Below are 25,765 nucleotides of genomic sequence, written 5' to 3'. Positions count from 1 at the left end.
ATTTCAGCAACAAATCTCAACCTGGTAAATTAAATTCTGATTCGACTACAACATCTCCATTACTCCCGATAAACACACCACATCTATTAATATTAAAATTGCCATAAGAATGGCACATGTATAATATATTCAATCTATCCATAAAGAGAAAATGCATAAAATTAAGTGTCACAGAATCACAGAGTATTCTGACTTGGAAGGGATCCACAAAAGATCAGAGTCCAACTCTTAAGTGAATGGTCCTTACAGGGATCAAACCCACAACCTTGGTGTTATTAGCACCACACTCTAATCATGAGCCAATCTCAGGGTGGGAGCTTTTACAAGTTGTTTTCAATTTTAAACACTTTTGGATATGAAACTTTTCAGGATAATACAAGAGCTGAAACTATGTTTCAGAAATTAAACTTTTCAGTCCACAAGAAGAGCCACCTTCAAGTGATGCTGACTAACAGAAAACAGGTATTCACCTCTGACATCAACCAAGTCATTTTGCACCTGGAATTTCTTACCAACACATCATAAATACTTAGAGCATGCAAGTGCTTTGATAGGGGTTGACAAGTATTGATTATCTTCACCACCCACCAGGGCAAAGGAGGCTTAGGGTTTTCCCAGACTCACTCCCACAGCTGGCAGGATGCAGCACAGGACAACAGCCCCACCAGCCTGGGAATGCCAGCAGGGAGAGGATACACATCTCCAAACCCCAACTGCTTCTGCTCAGGTGTCTGTCCTTGAGACACAAATCCAGAGAGGAAAACCAGCACCGCTTCCCAGGGCTGACAGTCCTTCTCCCAGGGTGGGGCTGCAGCCACCAGGAGATCCAGGCACCTCCTACAGAGATTTTTTTAGTTTGGGGTTCTTTTGTCATCCAAGTTGTAAAAATCTCCTATTAGAGGAGGGCAGGGGGAGAGACAAAAATAGATCATTATACCAAAATCATTTTAGTTCTTGTTAGCTTATGAATTGCTCATTGGGATTCCTTTTTGGCTGCTTGCCCAGAACACTTGGAGGAAAAAACCAAACCACAACAAAAAAGTAGTCAAGCAAATCCCTAGTGAATCCACGAAGCTCCTGTTGGAAACATGGTTCTTCCAGGGTCTCCCCTTCCCAACACCAGCTCAGCAGATGCTCTGGCCCAACTCTGGCTGCTTCAGACTTGGGTGGGTGGCAACAGCCACAGTCAGAACCGATTCAGGGACTTCCCTCCCACCTGCTGGGGACTAAAGCTCACAGAACATGCTCTTCAGGGAGTATGTATTAGTGCAGTTTAACTACAGTCATCCAACTGAGCACCCCAAATTTCAACAGAGCAACTTATTCATTCAGAAACCGAGCTCATTTCCCCATGAAGCAATTACAAACCAAAGCATGGAGATCTGTTCAACCAGCAACTTGGTTTCATTGACTCAAAGAACAAGACTTTACTGATGTCCCCATGCCCTGCCCAAAAACAACAAATCCCCAAAGACTCTGTTGTAAAAACCATTCAGAAACAAACAAGACCTGGGAAAGGCTGAAGAACACCAAATTTTGGGAGCTAGGTAAGTACTGAGGGTCTTGGCTGCTCAGCATTGCAACACCTCACTTCCAACCCTTAACCCTCCAGAGAAGAACCCACAGCCCTGACCTGTGAAACTGCAGTCCCTAAAACACACACGTGGGAGGCAGGTGTCTCTCCATGGGATTCACACTTGCCAGCACACTGAGCTAGATGTTTCCAAGGCAGAGCCTACAGTGCATCAGGAGACATGTCACACACCACACAGCACTAACTCCAGTCTCAGCAATAAGACACGACAGCAAAAGGAAAAGCTGGTGAGAGGAATGTGTTAAACCAGAGCTTCTTTCAGACTTGGGTGGCTGCCCCAATGTCAAAAATAGATGCCTGTGTCAGATCAGGATCGCTGTCTCAATCCTCCCTTGGCAATAGGTGCTTGTGTTATCTATTTTGAAAGCAGGACCAGTTCCCCTTTGAAAAGAGAAAGAAAAGAATGTCTATTCTTTTGATAGAGCAGCCTAACAAAGAGCAGGCACACAGCATGAGAAATTCCCAGGAAATGTGACTGTCAGCCAGAGGAGACTCAAGGCTCCAACTCTCATCTCCCAAAAGGATGCACTTCCATCAGCCATGGGCACACTCTCATCAGAGCTGAAAACATGCCAGGGTGAAGAAAATGCTTCTTGACCAGAGTGGGCAAGCACAAGCAGCACAAACCTCCTACAGGAAAGGCACAGCTCTGCCTCCCAGAACAGCTCACTGCAGAATTCCTTGATCCTGGCCACTGCCTGCAGGACTGCTGGGGAAGAGACACCTGTGCACACTGAAAGCAATCCCTCAGTAAAAACACACTTCTCTTCCACACAGAGCAGAGAACTGCAGGCCATAGTTCCAACCACGGGATGGTGAGGTGACCATTTCTAGAAAATCTTGAGAATAAGTTATGATGTGTTCCTATAAATGATCTTTTTCAGTCCCAGATTTCACTTCCTGCTGAAAGGAAGTCAGGGAGGAAAGGCTGAACTAGAGAAATATTCAATTAAGCATATGTGGAGTAGGAATATTACTTGGTCAGGCTTGTGCATCATGGTCCAGTTACAGCCATTTGAGAATTCCCAAGTCTGTCCTTGCACACCCACCCAGCACATCACACACACACTTGAAGTCTTCCTAAGCTACAGCAGAAGCCACCTATGTCAGACTACTCTTCACCCTGTTGCTCCTGATTACCGTATTTAAAGGTAAAACTGCAACCACAAAGAGTTTAGGATGGTGTTTCCTTGTCAAAACCTAACAGAAGAAACAAGCATGAAGAAAACCAGTGTAGTTGTGTCTCAGTTGTGTAAGGATAACCACAAACCCCACCATCTCCCAAGTTTATGCAGATGACAAGCTTTCATATGGGGGGTGAACATGATATAATAAACAACAACCACAACAAAAAACCCCATAAAACCCCCCAACACTAAACCATCCTGCAATCCTGTGAGATTGTAGTAGACACCTTCAAGCTCTGGGCTCACTTCAGCCATGCACTCAGCAATGCACATGATGAGGTCCAGTAAAGTCAGTGGTGTCTCCCACGTGGTCAGGTAAGAGTTAAATCTCTTTGTTAGAGCATGAATTGCAGCTTTCTAACAAAAGCAAAGGTCATACCTGTTCTTCAGTATCATTCACGGGGAAGAGAGGTTTTCAATACACGTTTTAAGATCCCTGCTGAAAATTTCTACTAAAATTCGTTATAAGAGGTTTAGGAAATCCCTTTGAAGAGCTTAGTTACTGCTGAGTCAGTGCAGATCAAGAAACCAGGCAAAGGGCTCCATGTAGAGCTTTATTCCCACTGGCTTGAAATTATTTATCCATGGACCCAAATACTGCAGAAAAAGCTTCTGCACCCAGAAAAATGGGAATAATTCCCATCCTTTGACAAAGCATGTAGAGAAATAAGTGGAAGATATTTTATAAATGCTACCCTCAACACACCTTCTTTCAAAAGGTAGCTGCTTCTGAGGAAGCTTTCATTGCCCTAAACAAATCATACCTTAAACAAGACTTGGAAAAATAAGTGGGAATAAGATCAGGGCAAAAATACAGCATTTAGGTATGAAATATATATTTATATACACATATATATATATATATACACATACATATACACACACACACTCAAAAGGAATGGCACAGCTTTACAGGGCTGAGGGACTAAAATAAGACACTAGATTAATTATGGATAAATTTATCAACTCCCACATGGAAAAACAATCCTAACTTCACTTACAAAATGATGGGCTCTGGCCTGATCATCACCACTGAGAAAGATGATCTGGTGTTACAACTGACTGTTTTTGCTAAACACCAGCCTGATGGTGAATGGCAGAGTCAGAAGAATAAATCTGGAAGGGACCAGCAGTGTTGGGAAAGCCAGAGACGTACTTGTGCCACTGCACAAATCCATGGGTTACCCACACTTCAAAATTCCTGTGGAGTTGTGGACTCTTATCACCCTTCCTTGCAGAGGGGCTCATCTGGGTCACTACAGACTCACCACAGGCTCAGAAATCCAAAGGCAGCAAATTGCTGAGGACAGTTTGAAATCAGTGCTGCCCACAAATTCACCCTGTTCTTGCCTTTCCCCAGATATCCATTTATAGCCACTGTGGCATAAAGAAGGTTGAGCTGGATCAGTTTTGAAGTCTGAATCAGCACAGCCACTTTCACCTCCTTACTCCCTCCACCTCAATGCTCACTGAAGGCTGTGTATCACAACCCACTGTTTACAACTCCTCTGCAAACATTTCCTCATCCATAACTCAGCTGTTCCCTCTCAGACAAGGCTTCCAGACGTCCTGCTGCTCCTACAAACAGACACCACATTTCAGAAAAGCCCTAGGACTCACACCTCCCAGCTACACACAACTGAATCTTCCCACTGAAATAAAGATCCCTCAACCAAACTGTTTTAACAGAGTTTGTGATGCTGCACAACTTTGAAAAACTCAAACTCAGATTAACTTCAGGAGGCATTTTAATTATTTTAGCAGTCTTAGACAAAAGTAGTATTTCAAGGTAGAGAAAATTACAGATCACCTACACATTTAAAGCTCTTCTCTGAAGAAGGAAGTTTTGAGTACTAGAAACATGAGACAGATTACACACAGCAGAGCCTGCTGAGCCTGTATGTGATTTTTCATCTTTTTTTTTTTTTTTTTGCCTGTTTGCGCCAAGGATGATGAAAGCTTTCAAAACATTTGGAGTTACTGAACACCAACAATCTTTCCTTTCCCAAATTACTATGCTGCTTCTGAATTCTCAACACTTGTCACAGAACACGTCTACAACATTCTCTTGGTACCAGACTACATCCAAACAGAGAGAGAAAAAACCGTGCAAACGCTTTTTCTTAGCTGCATTAAACATACTAATCCCAACCCACTTGTATAAATGAAGTGGCTACTATTAGCATGTATTTCCACATGTAAACTATTCTTTTTATATTTAATAAGTATTATCATAACATTTCTTTGTGACTGAAATTAAAATCAGTATTTACTAATATTTATTCTCTTCAGTACATGGTGGGAGCTTTATGTTCACGTTTGCCTTCTCCCCCAACTCACTGACAGTCTCCTACTTGAAAAGCATTAAGTATTCTGAAATGATCTGAATTTCCTTTCCAAAAATAGGAAACAGGAGCATCTATCAGAAAAACTGCCATCAGCACATACATTAGTGCCACATGACAGTGGCAGCCACGAGCCTTTTGCTGTCTCCCTGACACAGATTTGTGTCTCCACAGCACAACCCCTGTGTTGGGAACAGGCTTCCCAAATGGTTCATGGGCTCAGTGTGTTTGAGCAGCAGTAAATTCATCACTGAACAGCTGGAGTTTTGCCCAGGAAAACAAACTATATTCTGTGCTGAAGAGAGGGACGCGATGATTACGCCTTTCATATCCCTCTCATGCTGAAAATTATGGAATTATCAGAAAACTGTAATCATGGAAATGTTAAACTAAGGAGAATGTATTTTTACAGCAAATGAACATAATTATGTTTACCATATTTGGGCCCAAAGCTGGCTGGCAATTCAGGCTGTATATAGACAGCAGTATCTGATTCACTGTCACAGGATATGAATAAACCAGAGCAATCCAGTGTGAATAACAGTCTCCTTCCCATAACAAAACCAAACATTAGTGTGTACATAATACTATAAAAGCATAATACTACTGTAAATAGCAATTTCATAAATAGTAGTAGTTTTCACTTTAATTCTAAAAATCATTTTTGAACTAGACCTTTGTAACAGGAGACTTTTGGAACTGTCAAAATGCTTTACTTCTAACAAGTCTATGGTTTGTAATATATTAGATTATGTAGAACTAATTTCTGCAGCTGATGAAGGAACAGTGGTGACAAGTACTTTGAGATCATAAGGATTAGGAAAGTAGAAGCAGTAGCATGCATACTTCATAACCTTCCCTCATTTTTTCTGATCAAAAAAGCTGCTTGTGTGTCCTGGGCACAGCATTCACCTCCTCATTAAGACCAGAATTTATAAGGCTTAATTGAATATAGATGAGATTTTTAAAATAGCACTTACTCATCCTGCAGAGCTGGGGTCAAAACAGGATTAATTATAAGATCAAATATAGCACCCTTCCAGCTTATAAATGTCTAATACAAATCAAAAGGAAAAGATACAGCCCAAACTGTATCATTTCCCCCTTCAAGACCACCCAAAGCTTAGCACTTATCTGATTGTTCTGCCTGACTCACACAGCAGACAAGGGAAAAAATCCCTCCCTGAGTTGTTCCATCTTCTGCCAAGGCCATTAACTGGTTCAAACACAACTTAAGCACTGGGACCAAAGGATTCTCCACCAGCCCTTCCCCAGCAGCCCCCGTGTCCCAGCCACTGTCCCCCCAACTTGCCACAATGGCAGCTCAGAGACTCTGGATTCCAGTGCCTCCCATGAGCTGCTCCAGTAATCCCACCTGCTATTTCAGTCCACACAATAATTTGTTGCCTTTCATCCACACAACGTAAATGCCAAAATAAGCCCCAGGTCAACTCAGCATCCCAAAGCTGGAGGCTGAGGGACACCAGAGCAACCTTGGGTCTTCTCCATCCACTCCTTACACTTCAGGCCTGCAAGAAATTTCTGGGTTTAAAAGCAATTAGTTACTTGGGGTTTGCATTTTATATGCTCTTCCTGGGAAGACTAGCTTTTGACTGATTTTCCTTCTATTAAGAAAAGCAAGTATTTTAATATTTTAACAGACTATTGTTTTCCTGCTTCTTCAAAAGAAGAGTTAACACTCATAATAACAAGTTCAATTTCTTTCAATGCAAATAAATTTACACATTTGGAGAATAAATCTGGGGGGTTTTATATCTGGTGTAGATGCTACCAAGGAATATAAATAACTGCACACAAGAGCTACTTGCTAACAAATGCATCCATGGAATTCTGTCTCAGCACACACAGCTTTTCTACCTTCCGGCTTTGAGCTGCTACATTAAGTGTATGGCATGGAAAGGCACACAGCAGTCAGGCTGATGTGCACAGAAATCCTGATGGGATCTGCCTCATGGAATGTCATTTTTGTCCTTTAAAAAAATTGCATCGTTCTTCGGTTAAAAATTATTCGCCAAAAAACTCCCAAATATTTCCCGCTATCAATAGCTAAATAATTATCAATCCTCATTTACAACACATAAAACGCAGTCACATCACCTTACCGTGTCCTGAAATTAAAAGTACTGCTGGTTTTATATAAACAACTAAGCCCTCAATCACGGGCATGATTTGTCACCAGGTTATGTGCCAAATATTTCTGCACTGAGTTGTGCAAGAACTCTTTTGCACAGCAGAGGATACAATGGCACATTTATGCTGCTGTAAAAGATTTTGAGAGAGAAACAGATGTAAGGTTTTAATCCATAAAACAAATTAACACAATGGGATTGATCTGTTCAGTAGAAATCAAACATCCAGAGGCAAACCTGAAGACTTAAGCTTAAACTTTTATTATTTGTTAGATCTTCCTGAAACCTCACGTGTGTTCCCCCTGAAGCACCCAGTCCCAACAGTGGCACACACACAGCAGTCAGTGGAAGAGCCTGACTTTACACCTAACCAAGGACATGCCATGGCATCTCTCCAAACTCCTTAACAGAGCTGCATTTTGGTCACAAATTAAGACTGGAATGAAATATTTAAAAATTTAAGTGGCATCTTCTGGTGTGTCAATTATACTTACAATTTATTAGCAACATGAAAGACCAGGCTTACATTAGGTCATGTTTGGGTGACTTAAGCCGTGCTGACACTCCTTCCCAGCAACTTGTGTTGACAAAGGGCTTTTCTGCTGCACAAACTGCGACACAGCCAAGCTCTGCCAGCCCTGGGACACTGCAAAGGTGCCAAAGACACTTAAGCAACGCTTCAATACCAGCTGAGGATTCCATCGTGGGTTTGGCCAGGCCCCCTTCAGATATATTTCCTAAGTATTAGATTTGGGAGAAAGAGACCTTTTCCCCAGCAGGGCTGTCTGTGCTGGCAGCCATGACCCCCCCACCGGTGCCAGGCACTGCCCATGACCATCCTGGCACCAGAATTCCATGGGGAGGAGGAGGTTCCACTGCACGAGGCTCAGCACCAAGGCAATGCCTGGCAATTCCTATTGTATGTATTACTACAAACTCCCCCAGGCACCATTTTTAGCCACTGCTGGATTTCCTCCCTTCTCCCCATCCCCCAACCAGGCTCCAAACCTTGAAGTAACCTTGTTCTGTTCCCCCCCCCCCAGAGACAGCTCCATGCCTGAAACATAACCTCTAATCTTATTTTCTATTTCTAGCCTACAATTCACGACCCTTATCCCAATTTTTTAAATTAAATATCCTCCGTGTTGCACACTCTGCTTTCGACACTCAGGGCAGTGCACAGAGCACATCAGAATTTATAACCACATGTTTCTTGTTGAGGACAATTTAACATTACTTTTAAGAGCACTAGAAACGTAGTGTATTTATACAATGTAGGTTTAAATCTTTCTCTAAGAAAGAGATTTTCAATAGTACTGTCAGTACTGCACTGCAATGAAACAGCTTTATTTGTTGGAAGGTAAGAACTTAAAATACAACAGATCTGCACTGCAGGGCAGTTTGGGAAGCAGAGCATTAACTTCCAGCAATTATTCATACTTGGAAACTATCTGTGGACATTAAGTAAAAGCCTTACAATTTACAGGGGTTTATTACAATGGAAATCTTCTCATCTGACACCATCTCTTCATGAGAAGTTCGCTTAAACTTGTTTGGGTTTTTGCAACAACAGAATATGTTGTTTGTTTGCCATTCATTCTGTAACATTTGTTACATAAAGCCAATTAAAAGATGGATCAGATATCCATCTAGGACACAATGGCAGTGGTTAAGATCTAGACTTTTAATTAATGAGCACTATCCATAACCCTCTTTCCTATTTTTACCAATTATATCAAATTTGTACAGTTGCTAGGGCAAAATGTTCCTCCGTGAACAAATTCTCCCACAAAAGCACTTTGATACAGAACGGCTCCCTGAGGAACAAAAGAAGGTTCTTCTGCCTCCCAAATGCTGACAAACAAGAAGTTTCCAGGAGGATCCCAAGCCTGGAGGTTGCAGGGACGTGGGCAGGCCCTTGGGGCTGCATTTTCCCCAGCCACACACTGACACTCCTCTGCCCACCCCAAAATGAGTGATTTCAGCCCCAGAAAACACCCCCACTGCTGAGCTGGTGCATGCTCACCCTGCAGAGAGGGACTGACCTGGGCACTGTGCACCAGGAACATCTTCACTGGCACAGAGGGATGAAAGGCAACTCCAGTGACTCACAAATGACTTGTGATTCCTACACCAAGCCCTTCAAATCAAGGCCAGCTACACTGATAAGACTTTCTGTGGATTAATAATAAAGCCAGGCAGCCTAGGATGCTAACAACAAAGAAACTGCCCCTAGTACTTCATAAAATTACTTTCCAAACTATATTTTAGACATAATCAGCTACAGGCCAACTTGACCACACAAGCAAAATGAGGAAAGAGGAATAATCCTTGAACCAGGACATTAAGTGTTATGACACGATTGGTTAATTTTTTCCAGATGTATATCTTATCAATAAGATAATTGTGAGATTGCCTCACAATAAATATGTTTTGTTGCATACTGGTTTGCACAGACAGGTCTGGTAAATACCGTGAGTTTGTTCTACTTTCTCTCTCTCTCCCACTCCTCCAGCTTCCACCCTGCTCTCAGCAGGGCACCATTTGAATTTCTGAGCAGTTCCACACAAATTGAACAGTGCAACTGGGAGGACACCCTCCAGCAATTAAGAATAAAAGCACATAAGCGAACACAAATCAAGACTAGAGAAAAGCAAGTGTAAGAACTTTATAAAGTAGCAGAGCTGGATTTTGAAAGGGACTGAAAAACAATGGAGAAATTGGGAAGTCAAGAGTCAGGTCATTAAGGTGCTGATCCGAGCAGGGCACAGCAGGAAGCAGAAGTCAGCTGGATGGCAGGAGCACTGCACCCAGGAGATGCATTCCTAGGTGACTACCGGGGGATAACAATTCTTTCCTTATTTAAAAGAAATAAATAAAATTACCCTGTCAACACAAACGATAAGTGCAAGTCAGGACTGCCTCATCCCTCAGCAAAAAAAATGTTATAAAACCGTACATAAAACTCAACTTCATTGAGTCTTAAGGGTCAACATTTGAAAACTTCTCTACCCTACCCCAAAACAAGGACTAGAAACATCTTAAAAAACCTCAAAGACTCTCATGTTAATACATGACAACCACAAAAATTTATCATGCCACTAGGAAAATATTTGAAAGTATGTTTTCAAAAGGGCACTGTTATTCAAACGGAAAAAGAGTATCACCACTGCACTGTCCAATAACCCAGCTATTTCAAAATATTAAATTAATTAAGCATTTTATGGACACCAGGGTAATAAAATGCATAATTAAAGAACTAATATATTGCTTATCAATGTAAATACAACTTAAAGAATATTTCCCCTCAGTCTCTGGCTTTAGTATGAGAGCTACAGAAGCAATTCTGAAGTTCTCACCAAGGAGGTGAGGACTAACCAAGGAGTATCAGTCTTTCATTTCTGAGCACTGTTTCCACTCCCATCTTTCATAAACTTGTGGGGATGCAGCAGAGGTGGTTTTAGTTTTGTTAAGAATATTCTTCATCAGTCCTAAAGAATGAAATCCAAATTCAACCAGAGTAAATCCATATGTGACACTATTTAAAAATGTTTACTGCCTAGGGAAGGGGCTCCTGGAGCCCAATCATTGCTGCAGGTTGGAACATTCTATTAGGGGAAAACAACCATCTCAACATACAATGGTTTATATGAAACATTCAAATTACTGAAGCAGCACATGAAAAAACTTTTAAGCTCACTGAAAGTTTAGTGGTTTGGGTTTTTTTAAATTTCTGAAAAGAAACCTTATTTTTTGAAAAATAATGAGCCTTTCACTCAGAGCACTCCAGCACCACCAGATAAGTCAGCACAGTGCTGGCACTGCTGCTGAAATGGGCACTGACCAGCAGAATGGCTGACAGTTTTCTTCAACAATATAGTCATTAAATTGATTTTTAAAGAATAATTTAACAATTGAATTTAAAATACTAAGTATATTAACATGATCTACAAGGATAACACGATCTAGTAAACACTATATTTAAGATAACATTAGTGGCCAAATTAGACAACACGTGCATTCTGACTCGAGTCTTCTGGCCACGACCCTCCACGACACACCTGACCCAGCACACGCCGCTGGAGCCTGACAGGAAACCCACCCTCTGCAAATCCCCCACACTGAGAGTCCATATCCCTCAGCAAACACAGCCAGGGATCTTCCCTCTGAACACAGACCTCATCCAAGACATTCCCACACATCCACTGCTTCCAAGCTCCTCCAAGCGCAGCAGAACCGTCGCACAGCAGCCGCGGCTCAGCCAGGCTGGACAAAACTCAACGCCAACTGCTCCTCCATAATCTGCATCATGGAAGCAACAACTTCCACAGTGGCTCTGGAGCAGGTCAGTGAAACTATTACTTAGGCAAAAAACTCTCCTTCCATCTGCTTTGAGACAAAGAGCACAGTAACAGAGCCCAGGGAACACCGTGTAGGCAGAACCCTGTTGCTCGAGCCGAGATGTAAAGCCCCAACTTGCACTGCAGGTCTTTATTATGCTCTCCATTTACCAATAATGCCCCTTCTTCCACGTTTTTGCCCCATTAGGCAGGTTCTGACAAAAACCTGAGCCTATGTGTCCTCTGCTCCTGGATTTCTGATGGCAGCAGAAAGTGCAAATCACTGCTGCACGACCAACCAAACAGCAAACACGCTCCTGCTGGAGGATTTCCTTCCCTTCCTGTTCTCCAAAGCATTACATGGAAAAAAACCAGGAAAATGTGTTCCTACTCTACCAATACTCCTTCCTTCTACAGCTCTGGAAAGATTTTGCTCTACTCTCAGATTTCTTCCATTAGGTGATTACACTTTCTATATTCTACATAAGCCCACAGTATGTATCTGTAGAAATCTCTCAGGGAACACTACAATGCATAAACACAGGCATGCTACATTTATTTTCTGCATCTTCTTTCTGAAAAAGCTATTATAACACCAACTTTGTAGTTTCCTGCAAATTCTGAACACTAAGAATATATCCTGCTTTCTCGCTTTCAATTCAGTAACACTGGACTATTTTCAATTTCTTTTTCCTACTTTTAAATTAACTCCAGCCAGCTTAAACCCCACAGTGTGAGACATGCCTCCTTACCTACCACACTAAGGTATTTATAGGTTTGGTTTCATCCACAAGTAACACCAAATATGTATTTCCTGCACACACCTGACAATACCTGTTACGTGCACCCCACGAGGCATGTTCTCCTTATTGAGGGAGCTGAATTTCAATGAGTCACTTTCTCAAAATTTCCATTCCAGAAATAAATAAAATAATTACCTTCCTTCAAAGCATCCAGTAATACTCTGCAGCTGGAGCAGGCCACACCACTTTGTGCATTTATTATTTTATTAGGAACAATGTGTTCTAAAGACAGAGCAGGGACTAACCACAGCCAGAGTATTATTAGATATATCAGGGGGTTTTATCCTCTACCACCACAAGTGTATTTCTGTGAAGCGAGGAGAGTTTAAGCTGCAGGGACTCCATCTCCAAACAACAACAGGAAATCTTTCGCATTTTCAGCACGGCAGATTCCTCTCCCCATCTTTCAGCTAACATTCCAATCCTCACTGTGTAATACATACAAACAGGGGAGTTTTAAACGGGAATTTAAGTGTAAAGCAGGAAAAAAACAGTAAAACTAAAACTAGGAACAAAAATAATCACAGGAGAAAAGGAGAGTGACTGGATTCAGCAGCATAAAAAAATGAGATGATTGTGTGCTTGGCAATGAAACTGATGGGGTTTTGTACAGCATATCAATATAATGATATTCAAAAATGAGATTAAACTGTATTTTAGGGCTCTCAAATGCTATTAGTAAGGCATCCTGCTGCTTTCTGAGTTGCTGCATGCCAATCAGCAAATAATTTTAAACAGTATAGCCACTTGTAAAACAGAACCTTAGCTCCTCTTACAGCTAATGTATTATTCTCTGTCTGGAACAGAAAATTATTCCACAAACTGCTTTTCATATTTTTCAGGTGATTATGCTGGCCTCTGAAGTTGAAACACACACTCCACACACTCCATTTAGTAGCCATTTCTTTGTCCATATTTTGGACAAGACAATGAATTTTTATTAGAGCTGATATTTATTTACTACCAATAAAAACAATTTCAGTGTTACATTAAGCAGTCTATACTATTAAGCACCTAAAAGGTAAGTACTCAAGAATAAACATCAACGAAAAAAATCTTGTGACATCAAGGTTTTTACCACACACCAATGTTGTAAAAATCTGACTAAATTATCCTGAAATCATAGCAGAGTTTGGGTTGGAAGGGACCTTAAAGCTCATCTCGTTCCACCCCCTGCCATGGGCAGGGACACCTTCCACCAGCCCAGGTTGCTCCAAGCCCCGTCCAACCTGGCCTTGGACACTTCCAGGGATGGGGCAGCCACAGCTTCTCTGGGCAACCTGTGCCAGGGCCTCCCCCCCTCACAGGGAAGGATTTCTTCCTAATCTCTAATCTAACTCACCCTCCTTCAGCTTAAGGCCATTCCTCCTTGTCCCATCACTACATGCCCTTGTGAAAAGTGCCAGATTTAAGCTTGTTATTTATAAAGGAACAGGTTTTTTACCTAATATTTGTTAATTCTAAGAGATTATATTGAGTAGTCTCAGTGATTATTTATTGAGCTCATGACTGTGAGCAGTTGCTTTACTGTGTTTCTTACTACAGTCTTCAATACGCATGTGTTTAACAAAACCTAACATTTCTGAACAGAGAAAAGCAAACAAACAAGAAAAGAAGGAGAGGCATTCCAGAGTAAATGTGAGTAAGCCACAAGTACCTGCCACACAACCTCCAGTCCAAGCTGAGGTAATATCTTCCATATGGAAGAACCTAAGCAGCAGTTTCAGAAAAAGAATAATTTCACCAGTGAAAACAAAACCCAATTCTTCCCTTCACATCAACTACAAAGCATCAATTTTTGAAGTACCACTTCTTAAAATGCTGGTTTCTACATAAAAAAATACACAGCATCTTAGGTGTTGTGCTGGAGCACACAGCAGTTAAGACAAGGGGATCTCACACCTGAGGACACACACTGGTATATGTAAGTCAACTTTTCAAATGCTTCCCCTCTCTGAGGGATATTCTACAGCTGCAATTATCATTCCCTGCTTTTTTCAGAATATATTCAGTGGGTCCTCTAAGATCACCAGGTCTGGGCTGTTTCAGGTGGAGCACTGTCCCTCACAACACCATCTTTTGGCCAAAACAGTCTCTGCCTGTGACAGGGTAAGGCCAGTGAAAGCCAGTGAACTGCAGGTCTTAAATCAGTGGTGTGATGTAAAAGATGGAGGGAAAAAAAAACCCTCAACACAAATCTTGAGTGACAGCTAAATAAGGGATTTTAAGTCCACTAAGGCAACAGTGCTTTGAGGCACAATGAGGTTTTTAACAACCTACCAAGCACAATAATCAATATTCACACATAGCTACTTGCATATTTGCCCCAAGTCTACTGTTCCAAACTATATATATTATATATATTTATAATATATATTATATATAAATATATTTTATAATATATATTATTTTATATAAATATAAATTATATCTATTATATAATTTAACTTTCCTCACATTAGACTTCATTTTAGAGACAAATATTTAGCACAGAGACAGCATGCAAGATGTCCTGCATTCATATTACAATTTACCCTTCAGCACACTGAACATCTGAATCAAAACACTGCACACCTTCCTGTGAACACTCATAATTATGAGGGCTGTATCACTTACAAAACCTTAAGTTAGCATAATTATGTAGTGTAGAAAATTTCATAAACTATACTTACCCTTGTTTTTCTTGATCTCTGATTTCATGTGCAGTGAAAAACAACCAACACAGCAGAGAGAAGTCATGCCCCAGAACAGAATATATCAAATAGCACATGCAAGGAAGACACAATATATTATTTCCCTGAAACCGCAAGAATTTTTGAAAAGAATCTGCCTCATCTGCCCTAAAACAATTTCAGAACAAAACACAGATACAACTTTTTAAAGGAAAGCCCCTGACTGAAATACATAATTTTCTCCTGTTTCAGAATGTGACTTAAAACAGCAGCAACAACTATCAGATAGAGAAAAGCACCCACTGGTTGCAGTGTGAGGCTGAAAAAAGCCCATAAAAATGTGAATGTCTCAGGAAAAAGAACAAACAAATAACAACATCAAGCCAAATTTTATCAGTCCTATGAAATCAGCAGTAGTTGCCTTCCTCTCACAGTTCACAAACTTGAGGCCATGAAGGTCCTTCAAGTGAAAGACACTCAGCAAAAGGTGCTGAAACACAAGAGAAGGCAGAGCCTGGACAGACCTTTTCCATCCACAGTGCCCCTAAGGGAAGGGAATAATGGATAAGTGAGTAAGGACAGGGGATTCTGAGGAGACCAACACACTGATTTACAGACATTTCCTCAGAAACCAACTGAGAAGTTTAGTTTAAAAAACACCAAAGCCCCACATCACTGCATTGCACAAGCAACAAATTCTGTGCAGCTGTTTGAGAACAAATTAAACTTCATCTGTTGTACCTTTCAAGCCAGAGGAGCTCTTCAGCCATGCCCTCTGCCACCCTAAGCCACAGGAACCCACCCAGCCCGTGTTCAGCCCAAGGTGTCTGGTTAAAGAACACCCTTCAGAAATGTCCACAATCAAACACACCAGGAAAGGGTTTGGAGCAGTAACTCCCTGACACCTGACCAGCACCAACCAAACACCTCCTGATGCCTGAAGGACAATATCCATGATGGAAAGGGACCTCGTGATCACCGTGACATGGAAAGAGAAGAGCTTTAATCTTCTAACCCCTGTTCAGGGGAAGCACAATCACAGAGCAATTCGTGGTCTGTTATTCATTTGTCTGACTGCATCAGACAATCCTAATGAAACCTCCTAAAACCCAACCATTCCAGAAACTAAGATGGAAAAAAGAAAAACAAAACCCAAACAAAAACTCTTTTCCTGCTCCATCTTCAAAGGAAGAAAATGCACTTTACCCAAAAAACTTTCCCTAAATCTTGTGTGTCAACTACAGATTTAATCTATCATACCAATCCATCACCACAAAAATGTAACATTCCTATACAAAAACAGAAAATGTATCATTAGTGGTTTGCAACAGATTTCACGTTCAGCAACATCTGCAGAGCAATGGATTCACTTCACCAAAGCAGGATCTTTTCTAACCACTAAACCAAGCAACAGATTAACTTCAAAATAGCACAGGTTGGATGTGCCACTTTTCCACACGGGTAAAGCTCTCAGTGCACCTGACCAAGGACTGCCAAACTAGACCATATGTGTGCCATGACCCAATATTTACTCTTAAACCTGAAATAGTGGTTTACGTGAAAGATAACATTTAAATTGAGGTTGACAACCTGGATCTGTAGAATACCTTTGCTAAGAAGAACCTGTGAACAGACCTGTGCTAAATTCGTGGTCAAATTTATACAGAATTTGCTAATTACCAAGTTATTTCGTAATAACTTGCCTAAAACTTTTCAATGCTCGCTCCTCTTTGGACCTGAAATGAGGTCAAAGTGCTGAATTCAACATCACAATCTGTTGCCCTGGAAATTATTGCAATGTTTAGACAAAGAAGTTTATTATGAGATCTAATCGGATTGCTGGAGAGAAAATGTTCTCAATCTCTTTCTGAAAGCAATACAAGACAGATAGAAAGACTGGAAATTCTTTGAGTAAAGACTTTTCCAACATTTTAACACAGAACCAAGCATATTCCAAATAACAATATGCTGTTATAATGTGCTCTTTTTTTTCCCAGAGTTTTGTTCTAATAACTGGCATTTCCTTCCAGGACTCCATACAGTTTTCATCAGCATGGAAGTTTCTTAAGAAAAATAAGCCATGGTGTTAGAAGTCCACATACACTTGCATTAATTTCGGAAATTTAATTTTTAGTTAACCTACCCTGCTCTTCTATACATAAACTTCAGCAACTTCTCTTCAAAAACAGCTAAAAAAGAAGTGCAAGTTATAAGACCACCAGAGCCTTAAGCTTGGTTCTATCAGAGCATGTGTATCTACAGTGGTACAAAGGCAATCTGTTTGTCCTGCACGGGGGGTTAGTAAAGTACACCCGGTTTGCTCTCTGTAGGTAAGGAATGTACAAGTACCCACTCACTCCTCTGCTCTTCTGCCAACAACAGCAGCAACCCAGCAGCCTGGATGTCACCTGCACTCCTCAGAGCTGAACTCGCTAAACCAAAACTTGAGCGCTACCAAACTGTACACAGTTTATTCATGCTCTTCTGCCTGTTTAATTAATGAAAGCTTTTGTTTTTTCTCAACAATACGTGCATATATTTAGCAGTAGACCCCATTTTTCATCTTCATATTCAAGTTCTTGATTGCATCATCTGCTTGCAAATACTCCTCTCACACAGAAAAAAAGGGTATTTCTTATTAGCTTATTATTTACATATTTGCAAACTGTGTTGTTCAGCCGAAAAACCCACAAATATCCAACTATGTCTTTGGTAAGAAGCTAAATAAAGTTTATTCTGGAGCTATGAAACATGCACTCATGAATGTCTTTCCATAGTTCTAGTTACCACTGTTCTCCACCACCTGGCCTTCAACTGCTTGGACAAAGAATTGCAGAGCACTCAACAACAGGTAGTGTTGTCATTCTGCCCTCCTGCCAAAAAAATCCCCTCTCCTCAGGCTCTTCCCATCTTTTAAGTAAACACATTTAACAAATGATGAAAACCCGCATTCATTTGGACCTTCATTTGACAATCATGGTTTCTTCTGAGCGTTCAGAGATGACCAACTCATTCTACACTGGAGTTACCCTGCAGAAGAACAGACAGAACTGGAAGGAGGACATTTCTAGGTAGCCTCTTCCTCCTTGTATTCTTCCTCCTCCCACATAACACAGTACCCTCTGGTGCAAGACTTGCAAACAGCATTCTGAGAAAAATTTTGAAATACTCAACAGAAAGAGGTTATGTTCCTCAAATCTTTTGGAGTCTGGCACAGAATCACGTTTCTCCAGGGTGATCCTTCCCCTGTGTTTCCCCAGTCTTTCACTCAAGCTGTGAGGATGCACACACAAGAAGGCTTTCAAGTAGGAGAGTGTTTCTGTGTCTGTCCTTCCTAGTCACTACAGCTTTCTCTGCTTTTCAGCATTTGTAACATGCTGGGCCATAAAAAAGAGTGTCCAGCTTCTTCAGGATGACATTGCCAGCTTCAAGTATTTTTAAGGAACTTTTAAAATTATTACCTTGTACTTAGACACTCAGGAAGCAACACTTTAAAAGATCTCCAGATTTTTCTGGAATATGAGCTGTTTCTGGAATATGACATTCAGGTGCTTTATCTTTCTCCAGGGAAGTTCTTGTGCTTGGACTCAAACTGTTCTTCTAAGGCACAATTAGCCAAGTTCTGTAACATGTACAGAAGAGCAGGAAGTTCAACTTTCATTAAAAAACGCCAGGAACATTGCTCTGAATATTCTGGTATCAGACAGATCACGTGGACACATTTCAAAGGATCTAATTTTACCCCAGTAAGTCCAGAGGAATTCCCAACACGATCCAGAAACTCACAAACATACCAGTTATGACAGTCAGGTAATCTACTTGGGAAACTAAAAACACTCACTCACTGACAGGATTAAAGATGTATTTCCTTGGGAGATAACCCTCACATGAATGAATAACACTAGGGATGCCCAGGGAGAAAGAAGGAAGTGGAAAAAAGGTCCCTCTCAGTCCCTTCTTCCTGCTCTTCTCCCACACTACCCTCTCCTCTACAACACATTCCATACACTGCTTTAAAGTTCCCAAAATGTGCTAGAATAAAGCATTAAAGAACCAAAGCTCAACATTATTATTTTTATCACGGGAAACAAACTTTCTCTTATTTTCAGAAACTGCTGGAGATTTGCTCCGTTCCCAGATTGCAGAGTACACTGCACAGAGCCTGAGAGGAATTGTCTATAATTGGACAGCACCATTTAAACGTCAACTTTGAGTGCACAACCAAACAAGAATCACACCTAAAATACAGTTATTAAACAGCCAGTTGATGTGTTCCCTTACAGCATTCTAACCTACACACCTGTAGTGCCAGGAAACAACAAAACCAGAATATCTCAGCCTGAGGAGGAGTGACCGACAAGGTGGTGGAAGAATTTTCCTGTTGAAATTTTCCAGAGAATCTGTCTTTTGCAATGCTATTGTAAAGAAATGCTTATCAGAAAACACTGGAGCCTGACAAGTACCCCACTGAAACATGACTCCATAAAACAAAACAGAGCCACACTGACCCAAAACCCCCAACGACTTGAAAAAGCAGAGAACTGTTAGGAAATCAAGCAACAGAAGACCACAAAGGACTACAGCTCTGTTGTAAGACAATGAAAATCCAGCTGGCCTAAACCAGAAAATATGCATCAGTCATTTCAGGGAGAAAATTTCACTAAAAACACAAGCAGGAGTTGGTGACATTTAAGGGAAGTATTGTAAAGATGTCTCCTAAGGAATTAGTTTCTCTGATGGGACCCTAAAACACGGGCAGTTACTTTACAGCAAAAGTTTTTTGTTTGTTTTTTAGCTCATACAGCAAAAATTCCACGCACTAGTGCTATCATGTTCTCACATGAGGGCTTTCCTTAGACGAAGAATATTTATTTCCTTTGTGAAAGTGGTTCTTCAGAGCCAAGCCCTAGAGTATCACACTCCAGACCTGAACTGGATAAGCTGCTGTGTGTTATCACCAGACTGAAGCCCATGTCCCACGGATGGAATGCAATTCACAGCTGGAAAAATGCCTGACGTGCTGCACAGGCTCTTGAAGATGCCTGAAAGCCTCACAGAGCCTCAGTTCCTCCCACCTCAGACCCACCCACACTGAGCTTCCCTCACAGACATCTCAGGATTGCCCCAGTCATACCTGGAGTCCTTTGCACTCCCCTTTTCAGCCCTTTTCTTTCATTCTTCAAAGCTTAACCAGCATTTCTAAACCTTCTGTTCCGCTGTTTCTCACACACATACACACACCCTTCTCTTTTACTCCAAGGTTGTTCCAGTTTGCCTCATGCAGTTTATGACCTTAGAATCACACAGATCAATCCCCCCAAACTTATCTTAAGTAATCAACACACTAATCTTCATTAATTACAGCAGGGTAAGGCAAGATTGATATTTCAAGACCACAGTTCTCAAAATAATTTGTCTTGTCACATTAGAGCACTTCAAAGTGAAACACACCTCATTAACACCAGCTGTAATTTTAATTTTGAAGTTTCATTTAAAAAAAAAAAAATCTTTTTTCCCCCCTTGTTTTAATCACTGTTTCAACAAAATTCTAGGATGGGATCAAAATGGTTTATTCACAGAACACTACAAGACTGGAATCATATCAGACCAATTAATTAACAGCAATTAACCTGCAAAGCAGTATTTGTGAATTGAATGTGTCCTATTGCCCTCACCCCACATCTTAAAGAGTTTCTTTGAGGGCAGAAGGGACAAACCTCCCCTGCCATAACATCATCTCAAGGTACACAAACAGCAGAAGAGAAGATACCCACACCAAGCCAGGGGCACAACAAACACAACTTCAAGCTTCTTCTCTGTGAGTTTGGAGCCCATCTTTACAAATTCTACTTAACTTTCAGAATATTTTTTTCATCCTACCAGCCAAAATTTCAGATTTCACAGGTATCAAGGCACAGCACCTCCTCTAGTGTAGATCCACAGTCCCCATATATGTTTCCAGCATTGCTTTCAGCCACAATACATAAAAAATCTACCCAGAACCTGGAACGTGATAAGGCCTGGAGAGCATGAGATTGCCTGCAGCATGTTACTAATCCACTGCTGTTGCCCAAAGGCCGAGGAAGGGTAAGAAACACTAATCCAGACACACCACCGAGCTCCAGGAGGAGCAGCACGACATAGACTTTGTCAGCAGAGCCCGTTGCCCTCAGAGCCAGCCCCAGCACAAGGCTCTGTGATGAGGTTACCCATGCTGCTGGAAATGTCATCTTTCATGTATGATATAAACCCTTTCTGTAGCCACTAACAATACTCTGGCATTGTTTGAAACACGTAGGGTGTTGCGCTGGCTGACACCCAATTCCAGTAATAATATTCTATCTACCTACAGTAACCGCAAGAAAATGTTCTTCATTTTCAGCCTCAAGTGGTTCTGCAGCACATCCAGCTCCTGAGAGAGCTGCCATACTTCCCTGAAAGTCCTGCACCTCAGCGTGTAGTTATATGCCTGCACAGATCAGGCACTTCTCCAGAGCTGTAGAAACACCTTGAGATCACTGGGAATAAAGGAGCTCCTTTCACACAGCACAATTAGTCATATCAGCAGCGATAGCTATTTTGAGCAGCACCCATTAATCACTATCATTAGCAGGATTTCTGGTGTACCAGCATTCATTGTACCAAGAACAAGTCTTTTCCTATTCCAGTACTACTACATAAACAAAAGCAGCAGCACAATTTCTCTTGCCTCTCACTACTCAAAACAGGGTTGTGTCAAGTGGCAGCACTCAAAATGACTGTCAGTGCCAGGTATAAAGGAAAGCTTACTTACACCTTACAGGACAGAAAAACACAATTGTTTTGCTGCAAAAAAAAAGACTGGCCATCATTTGTATGCTGAGGAAGAAGAGGTGTTGAAAGATAATAAATAGTGGGAAGAAGAGAGAAATAAAGCTCTCAAGGTGGAGACAGCAGATCCACAGAAATTTAAGATCCAAGTCATAAAATCCAAGTTGAGGCCCAAGAAGAGATCTCCACTTCTCTTTTAAATGTTTGTTGCAGATATTTTCATTATTATTTTTTATGAGAGACTATTTACGTGTTAATCAAATTTCAGAGTCTCAAGAACAGACATTCAACCAGAAAAATATTCCCTGTATGCATTATTTCTAGTTTCCTAAGTGCCCTGAGTAACTCCTGATTCAGGACGAGAAATGGCAATGGAAGGGTTTCTGCCTTACACTGACCTAGGAAGCAGCACCATAAAATTCGTGGAAAGCAGTGGCTCTGTGCTGCTTCCAGCCTGGTTACTCACACCTCAAAGGTTCCACAAAGCACCAGAAACACTTACGTTGCCCTGAAACACCTTCTTCCCAAAGACAGATCAAATGCTTACAAAGTCCTTCTAGGAAGAAAAGTACAAAACAGAAAATAAAGGAAGAAAGAAAAACCTCGTGCAAGTCTTGAACTTGGAAAATCAGCCATTCCTTACAGAAGGGCCCAGCTTATCTTCTCTAGAAAGGTTGCCTGGTAGAAGACTCCAGCCAAGTGCAAAATCATGTTGATACCCACGATACACAAATAGCACCTGTGCACATACCAAAACCAGCCAACACTGCTGATCCCATGAGCTGCATACCAAAACCTCCATGTGGCCGGGACACACACCACATACCTCAGCGAGGTGAGGGAAGGGGAGCTCCGGCTGCCCATCGCCCACAGAAAACAAAAACAGTTCCTCAAGAGCACCACTGCCTCTTTGCCCAGAGCACTGGGCTGAGAGAACAGAAACAGCGAGCAACAGTAACCTGAAAATCCACAATCTCTAGGTTTGAGGTTGTCCACCAGCCACCCCGGCGGTTCCACGTGCAGTGACATTTTGGGAACCAGCCGTGTGTGCCCCCGAACCACTGGATGACCCACTGAAACACCGAGTGCACTGTGGTTACACGGCACTGGGGTACCTGCTCTTCAGACACTCAGACACCTGCTCCTCCATAAAAACAACAGCGATAACAACAATGGCCGATTTATACCTGCAATAACGTTTATAATCGCTCATAAAGCAAACAAACAAGAACCTCCAACCGCTTTCAAATTCCCAAGCCGACATCCACCCGACAAACACGTACCTGCACCACTTCCTCTCCGCTCACACGACAAAACCCCTGGAGCAGGGAGAGGCAAAGGAACATCAGTAAAGTTTTAAGCTACAGCCCCAAACGCGTTATCCTCTTCTACTGGCAGCTACCATATGCACACAGCATAAGGCTCGGCAACCACAAGCGGCACTTCCAGCTCGCATCAGGTGAACAATCTGTGCGGGCCGCGCTGCGGGGCCGGGGGCGCGGGGGGGCCCGGCCGGGGCCGCCCTGCCCGGGGAGGTCCGGCCGGCACCGCCCGGAGGCCGCACGGCGGGGCCGCCCCGGGGCCGGGGGGCGGCGGGGCCGGGTCCCTGTGGATCGGGAAGGTGCGCAGGAATTCCCGCAGGCGCAGTCCCGGCCCCGCCGCGCTGCCCGGGCTGCCCGCACACGGGGCACGGCGGCGGGTACGGGGGGCGGCCGCGACACCGCCCCGGGCTGCCCCCGACACCGCCCCGGGCTGCCCCCGACACCGCCCCGGGCTGCCCCCGCCGCCACAGCCGGCCCAGCCCCGCCGGGGCAGCGCGGCCACAGCCCCGGGCACGGCCGCCCTGCCTCCCCCCGGCCGGGGCTCCCCCGGCCCCGCCGCTGCCGCCGCCCCCCGAGCGGCCCAGGCGCTGCCCCGGGCGGCCGCCGCCCCCCGCCGCCCCCCCCCCCCGCCGCCCTCCGCGCCCCGTCCCCGCGGCGCCCGGGGAGGGCGGAGCGGCGGCACCGCCGAACGCGCCAGCCCGGAGCCCCGCACGGCCGGGCCCGCCGGCAGGGCGGCGGGGAGCGGCGGGGCCGGGCCGGGGCCGGGCCGGGCCCGGGGCTCGGCGGGGTCGGCGCGGCGCTCACTCACCTGCCCGCGACAGCCCCGGGCCCCGCGCCGAGCGCTCCGGAAACGGCGGCGGCTCCGCCGGGGCCGGGGAGGGGCCGGAGAGGGGCGGGCGGAGCCGCGAGTGACAGCGGGAAGGGGAGGGCGGGAGCGGGCGGTGCCGGCGGAGGGCGGAGGGGCGGGCTGAGGGCAGAGGGGACGGGGACGGCGGCGGCGAGGGGGTACCGGGGGACCCGGGCCCGGGGGATCCGCAGAGGGGGTTTGGGCGGTCCCGGGAGGGGTCACACGGACCGCCAGGGACGGGCCCGGCCGTGAGGGGAGCGCGGGGGAAAGAGGCCGCGGGGCGGCCTGGCACGGGAGAAGGGGAAGGAATAATGAGCGAATGTTTTATATGTGCTTAAAATTTTGAGGTTTCTCATTGTACTGTTTTGCGGTCCTGCCTCAGGAGAGCCTCTGGAAATGGAAATGGAGATCCCCGGCGGCACCTGCGAAGTTCTCTGTTGTTCCTCCTCCATCCAGAGCCGCCCGCTGGGCAAGCTGCAGGATGGAACGCTGCTGCTCCGTGGATTTATTTGGGAATTAGGTAAAATGCACAAACGTTATCTCAAATGGATCCCTTGGACGTGACTGTCATGGTGCTGCCAGCTTTAGGAGTTGTTCAGAAATAGGCCTGGTCTGTGATGGCTTTGCTGTGCCAGTTTAAACTGGTTCGATGTTATTTCTCAGGCTTAATGCAGATTTTATACAGAAAAGTTTGCTGTGCAGTGTGATGTGTATTCAAATCCTCTTTCTATGGAAATAGTCTTCTGATTGGTTTTTATTTACAGGGCTTATTTAGAATCTTATATTTTACGTGGAACAAACATTTTAAATGTACAGAAGTGTCTGGTAGAAGTTAGAAAATAAGGTAATGTGTAGTAGTAGAAGAGTAGTTAAAAATTGTTGGAATATATGCAAGCAAAAATTTTGCCTACAGGGCTCAGCATCCAATCATCTGGCTCTAGTTCCCCCCTCAAAAAAACCCAAACCCACACACTTGGATACGATACTCATAAAGTGAAAATAACAGTAATTTCAGTGCTGCTAATCAGAAAACTCTGTGGGAAGAAGTGAAATTGTCAATTTATTGCACACCTTCCAGCCACAAACTAGAAATAGTCCTCAAGTAGTGTCTGCGGGGAGCTGCCTGGGAGCAATCTGTGGCTTTGTTTCCCTCTCTGGAACAGATGGTTGCTGGCAGACTGGGCTTCTCATCAGTGCCTCCCTCTGAACTCTCCTGATTCTTGCATGTCTGCTAAGTGTGTCTCTTCCTAGTAAATTTAGTCCTCAAATTAAGAGATACCTGGGAAATACTTGGAAAGACACAAGGGAACAGAAGGCTGTCATATTGTTGGCTCCTGAGAGAGAGAGAGAGAGAGAGGTGTTAGAGTATTCTTGTACTGGAAGACTATATACTGAAAGTATAAAGGGCTGGAAATGGTAAGTTTTTTCTTTTTTTCCCTGCTTTTAAGTAAAAGGTAGAGAAAATACTGATTTTTAAAAAAGATAATGACTCTAATAAGGGTTCAACAAGGTTTTGATTGGAAGGGAGGTCTAGGTAGGAAGTGGAAAAACTGAGTGTAAAGGAAGTCAAAGGACCCTGAAGAGGAAGGGAAAGAGAAAATAAAACACTGGGATGGATTTTCCTTCCTCCCTTGCCAGATTTTGAGGCTAGACCTTAAAAGTAAAAAAAAAAAAAAAAAAAAAAAAAAAAAAAAA

The 25,765-nt window shown here is 43.2% G+C and overlaps 1 protein-coding gene and 1 long non-coding RNA gene across 4 annotated transcripts in view; one reads left to right on the top strand and one right to left on the bottom strand.

Moving 5' to 3' along the window:
* The window catches only part of KIAA0355 (KIAA0355 ortholog), a 58,719-nt gene extending 34,619 nt beyond the window's left edge, over positions 1 to 24,100 (bottom strand). The window contains exon 1 of one of the 2 annotated variants that reach the window (XM_017826913.1): positions 24,032 to 24,100. The gene's annotated coding sequence lies outside the window, so the exon portion shown is untranslated. Of the gene's footprint in view, positions 1 to 23,184; positions 23,345 to 24,031 lie in introns of those variants that run through there. The other variant, XM_017826914.1, reaches the window with a different exon arrangement.
* Positions 24,101 to 24,284: 184 nt separating this feature from the next.
* LOC108503172 overlaps positions 24,285 to 25,765 on the top strand; it is a 14,285-nt gene continuing 12,804 nt past the window's right edge. For both annotated transcript variants that reach the window (XR_001876749.1, XR_001876748.1), the window contains exon 1: positions 24,285 to 24,590. This is a non-coding gene — a long non-coding RNA (uncharacterized LOC108503172). The remainder of the gene's footprint in view (positions 24,591 to 25,765) is intronic.

The sequence above is a fragment of the Lepidothrix coronata genome, unplaced genomic scaffold, assembly GCF_001604755.1.
Source record: "Lepidothrix coronata isolate B3197 unplaced genomic scaffold, Lepidothrix_coronata-1.0 Scaffold132, whole genome shotgun sequence".
NCBI lineage: Eukaryota > Metazoa > Chordata > Aves > Passeriformes > Pipridae > Lepidothrix > Lepidothrix coronata.
Note: the sequence above shows the minus strand (reverse complement) of the source record. Positions and strands in the feature narration are given on the sequence as shown.